Source organism: Callorhinus ursinus, unplaced genomic scaffold (genome assembly GCF_003265705.2).
Source record: "Callorhinus ursinus isolate GAN/ISIS: 27379988/994484 unplaced genomic scaffold, GSC_fseal_2.0 scaffold1, whole genome shotgun sequence".
NCBI lineage: Eukaryota > Metazoa > Chordata > Mammalia > Carnivora > Otariidae > Callorhinus > Callorhinus ursinus.
Window position 1 is genome coordinate 113,541,120 of NW_027397063.1, and position 15,773 is coordinate 113,556,892.

General features: G+C 38.8%; 1 protein-coding gene across 6 annotated transcripts in view; it reads left to right on the plus strand.

The window, feature by feature from the left end:
* Nucleotides 1-15,773, plus strand: part of CEP70 (centrosomal protein 70) — a 115,724-nt gene that overhangs the window by 24,469 nt on the left and 75,482 nt on the right. For 4 of the 6 annotated variants that reach the window (XM_073899409.1, XM_073899408.1, XM_073899423.1 and 1 more), the window contains exon 3: nucleotides 15,385-15,475. The exons of the other annotated variants lie outside the window; for them this stretch is intronic. The gene's annotated coding sequence lies outside the window, so the exon portion shown is untranslated. The remainder of the gene's footprint in view (nucleotides 1-15,384; nucleotides 15,476-15,773) is intronic. 6 annotated transcript variants of the gene reach the window in all.

Consider the following 15,773-nt stretch of genomic DNA (forward strand, 5'->3'; position numbering starts at 1 on the left):
GCATAATATTCCATTGTGTATATATACCACGTCTTCTTTATCCATTCATCTGTCGATGGACATCTTGGCTCTTTCCACAGTTTGGCTATTGTGGACATTGCTGCTATAAACATTGGGGTGCACGTACCCCTTCGGGTCCCTACATTTGTATCTTTGGGGTAAATACCCAGTAGTGCAATTGCTGGATCGAATGGTAGCTCTAATTTCAACTGTTTGAGGAACCTCCATACTGTTTTCCAGAGGGATTGCACCAGCTTGCATTCCTGAGTGGGGTGTGTTTTAACAAAGTGTGTTGTAGTCAGTTTGTGAAATGACTCCTGGCACTGCTGCTGCTGCTGTAGCTGAGGTCCTACAAAACCCGTGGATTAGGAGATGTGGTGCTGGCGAGGTTTGCGCTGGTGTTCTTGGGAGGAGGCCTGCAAGACTGGGACTGAGGCAAACATGACTGGGAAGGGTGGGTCCACTGAAGTGTGGTATGGGGAGATGGGGCTGGTCTAAGCAAGTGACTCTTGGCATCTGTGATGTTTTTGCTGAAAAATTAGCTGATAGGCTTATGGGGTCTCTCTTGTATGTAACTTTCTTTTTGTTGTTTTAAAAGTTCTCTCTCTATCATTACTTTTTGCTGTTTGACCTATTATGTGTTTGATGGTGGAACTCCTTGGTTTAACTTCATTAGGGCCTTTCTGTCCTTCCTGGACCAGGGTATCTGTTTCCTTCCCCAAACTGGGGAGGTTTTCAGCTATTATTTCTTCAAGTAAGTTTCCTGCCCCCTTCTTTCTCTCTTTTCCTTCTGGGATCTCTATTATGTGAATGTTATTATGCTTGATTATGTTGCAGAGTTCCCTTCCTCTATTCTTATTTTTTATTATTCTTTTTTCTTTTTGCTGTACAGTTTGGTTGCTTTTATTACTCTTGTCTTCCAGATTGCTAATTTGTTCTTCTGTGTCTTTTAATCTGCTACTGATTACTTCTAGTGTATTTTTCATTTCTATTATTGAATTCTTCAGCTCTTACTGGTTATTTTTTTAATATATGTATATATTTTATAAAACATTTATGTATATACTTTATGTTTAGTGTCTCTGTTGACATTCTCACCTAGTTCATTCACTCTTTTTTCAAGTCTAGTAATTATCTTTATGACTATTACCTTTGAAGTCTTTATCAGGCATATTGCTTATCTCTCTTTCATTTATCTTTTTTACTGTGATTTTGTCTTGTTCTTTCATTTGGGACATACTTCTCTGTTTCCTCATTTTGTCTCTATATATTTGTTTCTAAGTATTAGGTAGGTCAGCTACATCTCCTGGTCTTGAAAGTAGTGGCCTTGTGTAGAAGAGATCCAGTGGTGCTGTATAGTGCAAATCCGCCCTGGTCACTAGAACCAGGCACTCCAGGGATGTCCCCTGTGTAGGCTTAGTGCACCCTTCTGTTGTGGCTGAGCTGCTGTTGTGGGTATGCTGGTGGGTGGGGCTGGCTTCCAGCCTGACTGGCTGCAGTGACTTGATTTGCCTGTTAAAGGGGTACTGGGCACAGTTTTCTCCCTGCAATGTTGAAAGGCCCACCTGCTGCCTGTGTGTTCACTGGTAGGTGGGGTCGGCATTCAGCCTAGCTAGCTGTCTACAGTTAACATCTGCCATACCTGCAGGCACAGTGAAGGGCAGGACTTACTCTCTGCACAGCCAGCTTAGAGGCTCAGTTGCAGGAACTGTGGGCACGCTGATGGGGGGTTATTTCCTCCCCTCCCAAGGGCAGGAGTTACTTTGGAGTGGTGCATTGTTGGCAGAGTTTCCTTCCAGGTGTGGCAGGGCAGGAGCTGTTTTGGAGGGATGGCTGCCAAGGTGGGCAGGTTGGGTGGGGTGGTCTGCAAGAGAATGTGGGGGGCGTGGTACTCAGCAAGGTAGATGGAGAGTGTTAGAACTGGCTCTCAGAAACATCTTGCTATCTAGGCTGCAGGGGGCAAGGCAAAATGGTACCTGCCATCACTTTTGTTGCCAGAGAAATCTTTGGCCCCTCCAGTACATATTCTAAGATTAGTCAATAAATCTCTTTCATGAATACCCCCAGGTGCTTTTCAAGCTGCTGCTTCTGTGCTGTGTCTCTGAGTTATTTAGTATGTTGGCTCTTTAAGGGCAGGGATTCGGTTTCCTGTCACCCTCTGGCTTTCCTGGAGTTAAGCCTGCTGATTTTTAAAGTTCCTAGAGTTAAGCCCTGGTGGTGTTCAAAGCCAGATTTTTTTTTTTTTTTTTTTTTGAGGAAGAGAGAGAGCGTGCGCGAGCATGAGCAGGGGGCGGGGAAGGGCTGAGGGAGAGGGACAAACAGACTCCATGCTGAGCACAGAACTGGATGCAGGACTCGATCCCAGGACTCTGGGATCATGACCTGAGTTGAAGGCAGACACTTTTTTCTTTCTTTTTATTAACATATAATGTGTTATTTGTTTCAGGGGTACCTGTCTGTGATTCATCAGTCTTACACAGTTCACAGCGCTCACCATAGCACATACCCTCCCCAGTGTCCATCACCCAGCCACCCCATCCCTCCCACCCCCCTCCACTCCAGCAACCCTCAGTTTGTTTCCTGAGATTAAGAGTCTCTTGTGGTTTGTCTCCCTCTCTGGTTTCGTCTTTTCATTTTTCCCTCCCTTCCCCTATGATCCTCTGCCTTGTTTCTCAAAGTACACATATCAGTGAGATCATATGATAATTGTCTTTCTCTGATTGGCTTATTTCGCTTAGCATAATACCCTCTAGTTCCAGTTGCAAATGGCAAGATTTCATTTTTTGATGGCTGCATAATATTCCATTGTGTCTGTGTACACACACACACACACACACACACACACACCACATCTTCTTTATCCATTCATCTGTTGATGGACATCTAGGCTCTTTCCATAGTTTGGCTGTTGTGGACATTGCCGCTATAAACATTGGGGTGCATGTGCCCCTTTGGATCACTACATTTGTATCTTTGGGGTAAATACCCAGTAGTGCAATTGCTGGGTCATATGGTAGCTCTATTTTCAACTTTTTTTTCTTTAAAATTTTTTATTGTTATGTTAATCACCATACATTACATCATTAGTTTTTGAAGTAGTGTTCCATGATTCATTGTTTGTGCATAACACCCAGTGCTCTACGCAGAATGTGCCCTCTTTAATACCCATCACCAGGCTAACCCATCCCCCCACACCCCTCCCCTCTAGAACCCTCAGTTTGTTTTTCAGAGTCCATTGACTCTCATGGTTCGTTTCCCCCTACGATTTACCCCCCTTCATTCTCCCCCTCCTGCTATCTTCTTTTTTTTTTTCCTTAACATATTGCATTATTTGTTTCAGAGGTACAGATCCGTAATTCAACAGTCTTGCACAATTCACAGTGCTCATGATAGCACATATGTCTGTCTCCCCAATGTCTGTCACCCAGCCACCCCATCCCTCCCACCCCCCACCACTCCAGCAACTCTCAGTGTGTTTGCTGAGATTAAGAATTCCTCATATCAGTGAGGTCATAGGATACATGTCTTTCTCTGATTGACTTACTTCACTCAGCATAACACCCTCCAGTTCCATCCATGTCATTGCAAATGGCAAGATCTCATTCCTTTTGATGGCTGCATAATATTCCACTGTGTATATATACCACATCTTCTTTATCCATTCATCTGTCGATGGACATCTTGGCTCTTTCCACAGTTTGGCTATTGTGGACTTTGCTGCTATAAACATTGGGGTGCACGTACCCCTTCGGATCCCTACATTTGTATCTTTGGGGTAAATACCCAGTAGTGCCAATTGCTGGGTCATAGGGTAGCTCTATTTTCAACTTTTTGAGGAACCTCCATACTGTTTTCCAGAGTGGCTGCACCAGCTTGCATTCCCACCAACAGTGTAGGAGGGTTCCTCTTTCTCCGCATCCCCGCCAACATCTGTCGTTTCCTGACGTGTTAATTTTTAGCCATTTTGACTGGTGTGAGGTGGTATCTCATTGAGGTTTTGATTTGTATTTTCCTGATTGAAGGCAGACACTTAACCAACTGAGCCATCCAGGTGCCCCTCAAAGCCAGATGTTAAGCCGATTTTTCTTCCCAGTGTTCCCAGTTCCAGGGGTTAACTGGTGTAGAGTCTGATCCTCTTGCTTCTTCATGCTTGTGATATCCCTCCTGTTTGTGGTTAGTTGACCAGGGGGTTGGTTCCCAACTGCATCTCTGTCCTTTCTACCCTTTTCTGTGTGGCTTTCTCTTTATGACTAGCTGTGGAAGATCTGTTCTGTCAGTCTTCAGATCATTTTCAGAGTTAGTTGCATAGCTGTAGTTGTTGCCTCAGTTGTGTGGGACAAGGTGAACTCAGGATCCTCCTACTCTACCATCTTCCTTCACGCTTCCAGGCATGGTTCTGCAGGCTCACTCTTTATTGGTGCATTTAAAACATAAGAGAGGGAATGTAAAGTGTGGAAGAAAAGAACCAATGGCTCAAATATCCAGTTATCAAAATCAGCCTAGATCTCTAAAACAAAGGAGCCTCAGTTGGGTGAGGTGGCCTGGCTCTTTATCTAGTCTTGTGGTTGGCACTATGTTTATTGGAGAGAGCCATCTTTGAAATGGATGCTTCTTTGAAATGGATTGCTTCACAATCAAAGCTTAAGTCAGGCACTTGCATTACAAAAAGGAAAAATAACTGTTAGAACTTAAACTATAACCATCTTAACCATTGTTTAAGTGTACAGTTAGCTCAGTGATATTTCATACATTCATAATGTGCTACCATCACCCACATCCATCTACAGAACTCTTTTTTTTCCCTTAAGATTTATTTATTTATTTTAAGCAATCTCTACACCCAGTGGTGGGGCTCATACTCACAACCCCAAGATCAAGAGTTGCATGCTTCTCCAACTGGGCCAGCCAGGCACCCCAGAACTCTTTTCATCTTGTGAAACTGAAACTCTAGACCCATTAGACATTAAGTCTTCTGTCCCCCAGGGCCCTGCCCTGGCAACTACCATTCTGTTTTCGGTTGCTATGATTTTGATTGCTCTAAGTAACGTAAATGGAATCATTTAGCATTTGTCTTTTTGTGACTAACGTCCTCTTGGTTCACTCATGTCACAACATACGTCAAAATTTCCTTCCTATTTAAAGCTGAATAATATTCCATTGTATGGCTATATCATATTTTGCTTATCCATTCATCTCTTGATGAACACTTGGGTTTCTTACACATTTTTGCTATTGTGAATAATGCTGCTGTGAACATGGAAATACAAATATCTTTTTGAGACCATGCTTTTAATTCTTTTGAGTATATACCCAGAAGTAGAATTGCTGGATCATATGATAATTCTGTTTGATTTATTTTTGAAGAACTACCATACTGTTTTTCACAGTGGCTGTACTATTTTACATTCTCACTAGTAGTGCACAAAGGTTCTAGTTTCTCCACATTCTTGCCAATACCTGGTACTACTTTGGGTTTTTGATAGTAGCCTAATGGATGTGAGGTGGTATCTCATCATAGTTTTGATTTGCATTTATCTAATAGGTAGTGAAGTTGAATATCTTTTCAGGTGTTTATTGGCCATTTGTATGTCAAGTTCTTTGTCCATTTTTTAGTCAGTTTTTTTTTTATTGTTCAATGTTAGGAGTTCTCTATATATTATGGATATTAATTCCTTAGCACATATATGATTTGCAGTATTTTCTCCCATTCAGTGGATTGCCTTTTTACTCTGTTGATAGTATCTTTTGATGCACCAAAGTTTTAATTTTTGTGAAGTCCAGTTTGTTTTTTCTTTTGTTTCCTGTGCCTTTTGTGTCATATCCAAGAAATCACAGCCAAATCCGGTGTCATGGAACTTTTACCCTATATTTTCTTCTAAGAATTTTATGGTTTTGGCTCTTATGTTTAGGTCTTTGATCCATTTTTAGTTAATATTTGTATATGATGTTAGGTAAGGGTCCAACTTCATTCTTTTGCATGTGGGTGTCCAGTTTTCCCAGAACAATTTGTTGAAGACACTATACTTTCTTCATTGAATGATTTTGGCATTTTTGTTGAAAATCTTTTTGGGGTGCCTGGGTGGCTCAGTAGGTTAAGCCTCCAGCTCTTGGTTTTGGCACAGATTTCACATGATCATGGGTCATGATCTCCTGGGTTCTGAGACCCAGCCCTATGTTGGGCTTCCTGCTCAGCAGGGAGTCAGTCTGCTTCAGGATTCTCTCCCTCTGCCCCTCCCCACACTTGCTCTCACTCTCTCTCTAAAATAAAGAAATAAATGTTAAAAAAACCCCAAACTTTTGACAATATATGTGGGGGATTATTTCTGGCTTCTCTATTCTACTCCATTGGTTTATATGTCTGTCTTGATGCCAGTACCACACTTTTGATTTCTGTAGCTTTACAGTGAGTTTTGAAATCAGGAAGTGTAAGTCCTCCAGGTTTGTTCTTTTTCAAGACTGTCTTGGCCATTTGTGGTCCCTTGAGATTAGAATGATTTTTATCTTCAAAAAATGTCATTGGGATTTTGATAGGGATTGCACTGGTTGTGTAGACTGCTTTGGGCACTATTGACATCTTAACATTAAGTCTTCCAATCCATGAGCATAGGATGTTTTTCCATTTATTTGTCTTTTTAATTTCTTTAATCAATATTTTGCAGTTTTGATTGTACAGGTGTTTGACCTCCTTGATTAAGTTTAAGTAATTTTATTTCTTTTGATGCTATTTTAAGTGGAATTGTGTTCTTAATTTCCCTTAATTGTTAGTATATAGACATGCAGCTGATTTTTGTGTGTTGACCTTATATCCTAGTACTTTGTTGAATTCATTTATTCTAACAGGTTTTGGTTTTTTTGGTGGACTCTTTAGGGTGTTTGGCATATAAGATTATATTGCCCTCAAATGGGTAATTTTACTTCTTCCTTTTCAATTTGGATGCCTTTTTCTAGATTTCCCTTTCTAGATTAATTGCTTTGGCTAGACCTTCCAGTACTATATGAAATAGAAGTGGTGAATGTGGACATCCTTGCTTCGTTTCTGATCTTGGAGGAAAAACTTTCAATTTTTCACCATTAAGATGTTCACTGTACGTTTTCCTAGGTGGCTTTTATTATGTTACGGTAGTTTTTTTTTCTTTGTAAAGATTTTATTTATTTTAGACAGAGAGAGTGTCTGCGTGTAAGTGTGGGGAGGGGCAGAGGGAGAGAGAAGAGGGAGAGAATGTCAAGCAGACTAGCCACTGAGCATGGAGCCTGACAGGGGGCTCAGTCTCACAACCCTGAGATCATGACCTGAGTTGAGTTGGATGCTCAACTGACTGAGCCGCCCAGGGGCCCCAAGGTAGATATTTTTCTTTTCCTAGGTTGTTGAGTGGTTTTTTTTTTTATCATGAAAGGGTGTTCAGTTTGGTCAGATGCTTTTTCTGTATCAATTGAGAAGATCATGTCGTTTTTATCCCTCATTCCGTTAATGTGGTCCATTACATTGATTGCTTTTCATAGGTTGAACTATTCTTATATTCCAGGAATAACTCCTGTTTGGTTGTGGTGTATAATCCTCTTAATATGCTGCTGAATTTGGTTTACTAGTATTTTGTTGAGGATATGCATCACTGTTGATAAGGAATGTTGATTTTTAGTTTTCTTGTATTATCTTTGTCTGGCTTTGGTATTAGAGTAATGCAGGGCTTAAAGAATGAATTAGGAAGTATTCCCTTCTCTTCAAGTTTGGGAAAAGTTAGAGAATAATTGGTATTAGTTCTTTAAATGGTAGACTCCTCAGTGAAGCCATCAGTTCCACTAATTCAATCTTGTTATGAGTTATAGGTCTGTTCAGATTTTCTCTTTGTATTGCTCTCTTAAAATTTTATTTTAATGTCCCCACTTTCATTTTTGATTTTAATAATTTGAGTCTTCTTTCCTTTTTTTCTGTCCATTTAGCTAAAGATTTGTCTATTCTGCTAATTTTTTTCAAATAACTTTTTATTTCACTGATTTTCCTCTATTGCTTTCCTTTTTTTTTTTTTTAAAGATTTTATTTATTTATTTGAGAGAAAGAATGAGAGAGAGAGAGAGCATGAGAGGGGGTTGGGTCAGAGGGAGAAGCAGACTCCCTGCCGAGCAGGGAGCCCGATGCGGGACTCAATCCCGGGACTCCAGGATCATGACCTGAGCCGAAGGCAGTCGCTTAACCAACTGAGCCACCCAGGCACCCTGCTTTCCTTTATTTCCTTTATCTCTGCTCTAATCTTTATTATTTCCTTTCTTTTGCTAGCTTTTGTTCTTTTTCTAGTTCCTTAAATTGTAAAGTTAGGTTGTTAATTTGAAATGTTTTTTTTATTTAATTTTAAAAAGATTTATTTATTTTAGAGAGAGCATGAGTGGGAGGGGCAGAGGGAGAATCTCAAACAGACTCTGCACTGAGCATGGAGTCTAACATGGGGCTCAGTCTCACAACCCTCAGATCGTGACCTGAGTTGAAACCGAGTCCAATGCTCAACTGACTGTATCACCCAGGCGCCCCTGTTCTTGCTTTTTAATGTAAATGTTTATAAATTTCCCCCCAGTACTGCTTTCACTGAGTCCCATAAGTTTTGGTATGTTGTGTTTTTTATTTTGTTTTTGTTTTTAAGTTTTATTTAAGTAATCTCTACACAAAGTGTGGGGCTCAAACTCATGACCCTGAGAGAGCAAGTCTCATGTTTTGACTGAGCCAGCCAGGTGCCCCTATTTTTGTTTTTCTTAATCTTTAAGTATTTTCTTTTTCTTTCTTTTACCTTTTTTATTTTTTAAGATTTTATTTATTTGAGAGAGAGAGTATGAGCATGAGCAGGGGTGAGGGGCAGAGGGAGAAGCAGACTCCCTGCTGAGCAGGGAGCCCAACTTGGGGCTCAGTCTCAGGACCCTGAGATCGTGACCTGAGCTGAAAGCAGACACTTAACTGATTGAGCCACCCACGCGCCCCTCTAAGTATTTTCTAATTTCCCTGTGATTTCTTCTTTGATCCATTGTTTGGTTGAGTGTATTGCTTAATTATCGCAAATTTCTGTGTTTTCCATTTTCCTTCTGTTACTGATTTCTAACTTTATCCTGTTGTGGTTTGAGAACGTACTTTGTATGATCTGTCTTTTAAAATCTGTTGTGAGTTAATTTGTGGCTTAACATCTGGTCTGTCCTGGAAAATGTCTCATGTACACTTGAGAAGGCTGTGTATTGTGTTTTTGTTGGGTAGATTATTCTTTATAAATCTGTTAGATCTGGTTTATTATGTTCAAGTCCTGTTTCATTACTTATCTTTTGTCTGGTTGTTCTGTTATTTTGAGTGGAATAGTAAAGTCTACAACTACTGTTATAGAACGATTTCTTCCTTCAATTCTGTCAATTTTTGCTGAATGTGCCTTGATGGTCTGTTATTAAGTGTATACTTTTTATAATTGTTATCTCTTCTTGCTGTATTGAACCTTTTATTAATATGTAATGTCCTTTATCTTTTGTAATATTTTTTTATTTAAAATCTCTTTTGTCTGATATTAATATAGCCACCTTGCTCTCTTTTGGTTCATATTTGCATGGAATATCTTCTACCATCCTTTCACTTTCAAACTCTGTGTCTTCGGATCTAAAGTGACTCTGTTTTAGATAGCATATAATTGGATCATATTTTTATCCATTCTGCCAATTTGTCGAGAGTTTAATCCATTTACATTTAAAGTAATTGCTGATAAGTAAGGACTTATTTCTGTCATTTTGCTATTTTTTATATTATCTTACAGCTTTTCTGTTCCTCATTTTCTGTATTACTGGCTTTTTTGTGTTTAGTTGATGTTATTGAGTGAAATATTTAAATTCCTATATTTCTTTTTGTATATATTCTATCACTGTCTTCTTTGTTGTTATGAGGATTATATTTAACATCCTCAAATTATAACACTCTAATTTGAATTTATAACAGCTTAATTTAAATAACATGCAAAAACTCTGCTCTTTATAGTTCCATCCCCACCTCTTTCAGTTGTTGATGTTACACGATTACATGTTTATACATATGTGCACCAAAACATAAACTAATAATTCTTTTTCTTTTTTAAAAAAATTTTTTTCTTTAAAAAATTTTTTTTAACTTAAATTCAATTTAGTTAACATATAGTATATTATTAGTTTCAGGGGAGAATTTAATGATTCATCAGTTACAGTACATCAAGTTGTGCTTATTACATTAAAGTGCCCTTCTTCATGGGCATCACCCAGTTACCCCATCCCCCTACCCACCTCCCCTCCTGGAACCCTCGGTTCGTTTCCTGTACTTAAGAATCTATTATGGTTTGCCTCCCTCTCTGTTTTTATCTTATATTTCTTTCCTTCCCCTATTTTTTTAAAAGATTTTTATTTATTTATTTTAGAGAGAGAGTGTGTGAGAGTGAGGGGAGGGGAAGAAGGAGAGAATCTTTCAAGCAGACTACCCACTGAGTGGGGAGCTTGACGTGGGGCTTGATCCCATGACCACAAGATCATGACCTGAGCCAAAACCGAGAGTTGGATGCTCAACTGACTGAGCTACCCAGGTGCCCTTCTTTTTTATTTCTTTTTAGGTTTTTCATCTCTTTATTGATATTTCCATTTTGTTCATATATTGTTTGTTTTCACATCTTCCTTTAGTTCTTTAAGATGATTGTTTGGAAGTCTTTGTCTAGTAGATCTGCCATCAAGTCTTCCTTTTTTTTTTTTTTCTTCCCATGGATTGTTTTTGTTGATTTTTTTTTTTTCCCTTTGAATGGGCCATACTTTCCTGATGCTTTGCATGTTTGTTACTTTTTTGTTGGAAACTGGACATTTGAATCTAATAATGTAATTCTGAAAATCAGATTCTTCTCCTTCACCAAGGTTTGCTGGGTTTTGTTTTTGTTTTTGATTGTTATAGGCTGTCTCTGTGCCAAGGATCAACCTGAGGTGTAAACTTAAGATCTTCTCAGGTTTTTTTCAGCCTGCACCTTTCCCTCAGCATGTGCCGTGACTTTCCAATTTCCCAAATGTGCATTTGCTTTTAATTGTGTAGTCTTTAATGTCTGGCTTCCAAAAGGGGCAAGATAGAACAATGAAGGGGAGAAGAAAAGGATGATGGCCCTTTAAAATTCCTGGAAGTCACTTTAGCTTCTTTACTTCTCTGAAGTTAGAAGCAGTAATCACTGATCAGATCACAGAACCCTGATATTTGGAGCAAAGGGTTCTTTTTGCTCACCCTACACAAACTGAGGGTAAGCTGCTTCTGGTATGCTGTGTACAGCTGCCAGTTGTGGGAATGGGGGTGGGGAATGGGTATTTGTTACTGTGCTAAGAGCTAAAATTGTAAATAACCACAAATTATCATTCTAGTTTTCTCTGGAATTTGCAAACCTCAGTAGACTCCACAGAGTTCTAAAATAGTTACTTGAGACAGAATCTGCCAGTGCAATTGTTGTCTAGGTGGTGAGACAAATTTCTGGTACTCTTTACTCTGCATTCTTCCCAGAATCCTCTCCTTCTGAACTCTTACAATGGGACAGAACTCAGGAAAGCCCTTCTGATTTCTCAGACTTCCCTCTTCTGTTGCTTTTGTGTAGTGTTAAAAAATATGGCAGGTTGTTTTCTGAGATTTCCTGGGTCTGCTACCCAACCCACTTTGGTCTCAACTTTCCCTTCCTCTCTCTTGTCCCTGTCTTGCTCAGTTTTGGTTCCATTCCCAGAAGTTTCTTCTAACTGTGGGCCCTGTCGTGGAGTTCTTGCATGTCAATTTTGAGTGTTCGTAGGACTCTAGCAACTGCAGTCCTTCTTATGGCACAAGGGCAAAACCCCTTCCAGATTCACCTGTTTTCATATTACTGTAATAGTGAATATTAGTGAATAATGATTTGGGAATCCTCCTGTTTTTATGACTTAAATACTGCCTGTTGCTTTTTGTTTGTTTGTTTTCTTACACAGATGCTGACACCTTGCAGTTCTTAGTGATTTGTCCCCACCCACTTATATTTTGATGTTTGTGGGTAATAATTTGTCACTATGTTTTTGTTTTTTTTTTTAAAGATTTTATTTATTTATTCATGAGAGACAGAGAGAGAGAGAGAGGCAGAGGGAGAAGCAGGCTCCCAAGGAGCAGGGAGCCCGATGCGGGACTCGATCCCAGGACCCTGGGATCACGACCTGAGCCGAAGGCAGATGCTTAACCATCTGAGCCACCCAGGCGCCCATCACTATGTTTTGATACAAATACTGTTCTTTGTTTTTTTTCTTTGTTACCTAGTTGCTTTTGTTTTATTAAAAAACTTTGCTGTTACCATGCCATCAATCCTTTTTTTATTCTTTTACTTTTACCATTTTGTATACTTATATTTTATATGGCTTTTTAATATTTTAGTTGTCTTATTTCCTTCAAAAACATGTAGTTTGACTTTTTTTTTTTAATCCAGCCTGACAGTCTTTCTCCTTTAATTGGAGCATTTAATCTATTTACATTTAATATAATTACTGATGTGAGTTTAAATCTATATTTCTTTTGTTCTATTTGTTCTTTGTTTCTCTCCTTTTAGATTTATTTTTACTCATCCTCATGGTTTCTTTTTTTTTTCTTTTAGGAAATTACACACTTGAGTTCTGTTCTTCAGTGGCTATTCCAGAAATTCTTAAGCATCCTTATTTTGCAAAATACTGATATTAAGAGATACCTTTATCTTCCTCCTGAATTGTAAACAAAATTAGAACACTGTTACTCTACCCTACTCCCAGCTAATACATTTTGTTATTGTGCATTTTAGCTGTATTTTATTTTTATTTATTTTTTAAAGATTTTCTTTTTTTTTTAAGATTTCTATCTTTTTTTTTTTTTTTAAGGATTTTATTCATTTATTTTACAGAGTGAGCACAAACAGGGGGAGTGGCAGGCAGAGGGAGAGGGAGAAGCAGGCTTCCCACCGAGCCAGGAGCCCAACGTGGGGCTTGATCCCAGGCCCCTGAGATCATGACCTGAGCCAAAGGCAGACGCTTAACTGACTGAGCCACCCAGGTGCCCCAAAGATTTTTCTTTCTTTATCTGAGAGAGCAAGAGAGAGAGAGAGAGAGCACAAGCAGGGAGGAGGGGCAGATAGAGAGAGACAAGCAGACTCCCCGCCAAGCAGGGAGTCTGATGTGGGACTTGATCCCAGGACCCTGGGATCATGACCTGAGCTGAAGGCAGATGCTTAACCGACTGAGCCACCCAGGTGCCCCTTAGCTATATTTTTAAATCTTTACAAGACCTTATTTTATGTAGTCAGTGTTTCTTTACAGTATTCATTTCTTTGCTCTTTATTGCTTTCTGCATTTTTGCCTTTTTAATCAAGGAATCTTTTGCATGAAGCATCTTCTTTAGAATTTTTTATAGAATAGATCTGTCAGATTTGTTTTGTTTGAAAATGTCTTACGCCCTTATTATTAGTGGATATTTTCACTAGATTTAGAATTTTAGATTGGCAGTACTTTCAGCACATCGAATAGATTAGTCCACTGTTAGTTTCCATTATTACTGCTAAGAATTTAGCTGACATTTCAACTGTTACTCCTTTGAAGATAATCTTTTTTTTTTTTTGTAATTGCTTTTAAGATTTTCTGTCTTTGTTTCTCTGTACTTTAATATGATGTGCCTAGGTGTGATTTTTTTTTTCTCTATTTTGTTTGCAATTTGCTGGGTTTCTAGAATCGGTGGATTTATGTCTTTCATTGGCTCTTAAAACTTCTTAGCCATTATATCTTCAAATCCTGCTTTTCCATTTTTTCTCTATTTCTTGGATGCCAGTTATGCATGTATCCTCTCCATTTGAAGTAGAATGTCTGCTGTGTTTTCCTGAATGTAGCATAGAGAACTAAAAAGATGGAGTCTGTTCTACCTTCCCTTCATTTGTCCATTTAATTTTCTCTTCTGCTTTCTAATCTATTGAGCCTGTGATTTGAGATCTTACTTTTAGCTATTGTAATTTTTTGTTCTAAATTTTTATTCTTTTTCAAATCTGTTTTGTTTCTTTTTCAATTTACAGTTCTCTGCCAAAAGTTTCAAGCTTTGATTTTTATTTCTTTGAATATTGTCAGCATAATTGTTTTATTGTCTCTGCCTAATAATTACAATATCAGAAGTCCTTCTTTCTTAGTTGGTTTCTTTTGACTGTTATTTCTGTCTCTTTATGTCTTGTTTCCTGTATGCCTTGGTTATCTTTGTTTGCTGGATGTTGTATTTGAAATGTTTTTTGGTGGGGATAATTTAAGGGCTTTTTCCAGAGATTTCATTTGCTCCTGCCAGGCGCATGGAAGCACTTTTTTTTTTTTTAAGTTTTATTTATTAGAGAGAGAGCAGGCACAAGCAGGGCAGGGGAGGGGCAGAGAGAGGGAGAAGCAGACTCCCCACTGAGCAGGGAGCCCAAAGTGGGGTTTGATCCCAGGACCCTGAGATCACGACCTGAGCCGAAGGCAGATGCTTAGCCAACTGAGCCACCCAGGTGCCCCATGAAAGTTTAATTTGGGACTTTCTTGAGATATTGGAATGACTCAGAGGAGAGGAAACCAGGTTTTAGTTAATAGGACAGATAGTTTACTTCTAGTTAACCCTTACCCTGAGCATTGTAGTCCTTACAGGTAACAATTTTAAATGGGGGGGGGGGGTGCGGCATTTTCACAGCTCTTTCTTTGGATTTCCAAATGCCTTTAGGGAAAACGTGGGTTCTCATCTCGATTTTTTGCCTGGTAATTCCTCATTATTGTGTTAGTCCTTTAATGCTTGTAAGAAAAATAATTTAATGTCTTTTTTTTTTTTTTAATTTTAAGTAACCTCTACCCCCAACATGGAGCTCAAACTCACAACCCCGAGATAAAGAGCTGCATGCTCTACCGTATGAGCCAGCCAGGTGCCCTGAATTTAATGTATTTTATTCAGCTTTTTTTGTTGCCCTTTGGAGACAGAGCTGCCTACTCCACCATTACCAAAAGTAGACTACTTACCTCATGGAATTTAGTCTTACCTAGACATATTTATGTAAAACAGATGTATGAGGTAATTATCTGGGTAATTTGTAGAAAACATCTAAGCTAATATATGATGGTATGATTAGGGAAGATCCATTTTGTTTAGCATACTTTTTATATAGCAACTGCCACTTATCTATAAGTTTCTATATGCCAGGTATCTAATTCTAAGTACTTTCTACTTGTCTGACTTAATTTATCCCATAAGGTGTAAGTATTACTGTATTCTTTCTTTTACAGTTGAAGGAATCAGTGCTCAAATAGGTTAATGAGTTTGTCAATATCATATAGTTTAATAAATAGTTAAGTTAGTAGTCACTCAGGCTATCTGACTCTGAATGCTAAACCTCTATACTTTACTCTTTATAGTGCTACAGGAACATATAACAAGAGGACTTGATCTGGTCATGGGATTAGGGGAGTTTTTCCTGAAGAAAGAAATCTGAGCCAGGATCTGAAGGTCAAGTATAAGTTAACTAAGTGAAGAATAGGATAAGTGGCCAGGCCTTGAATCTGGAGAGAGATGACATTTTGACAATTTGAAAGAGGTCCAGTGTGGTAGTTAGGGAGATGGTCAGAATATGTGGCTCCACACTTTTTGGGGGAGTATCTTACATTGATATCTACCACCATTGTGTCTGTAAGGTTGTATTTTTCCCACTTTAAAATGCTGGTTGACTCTTGATGGTGATACAGTAGGGTGAACACAGCACCACCTCTGAAGTATTCTTGCCAGAAAATACTGAACCTGAATCTAA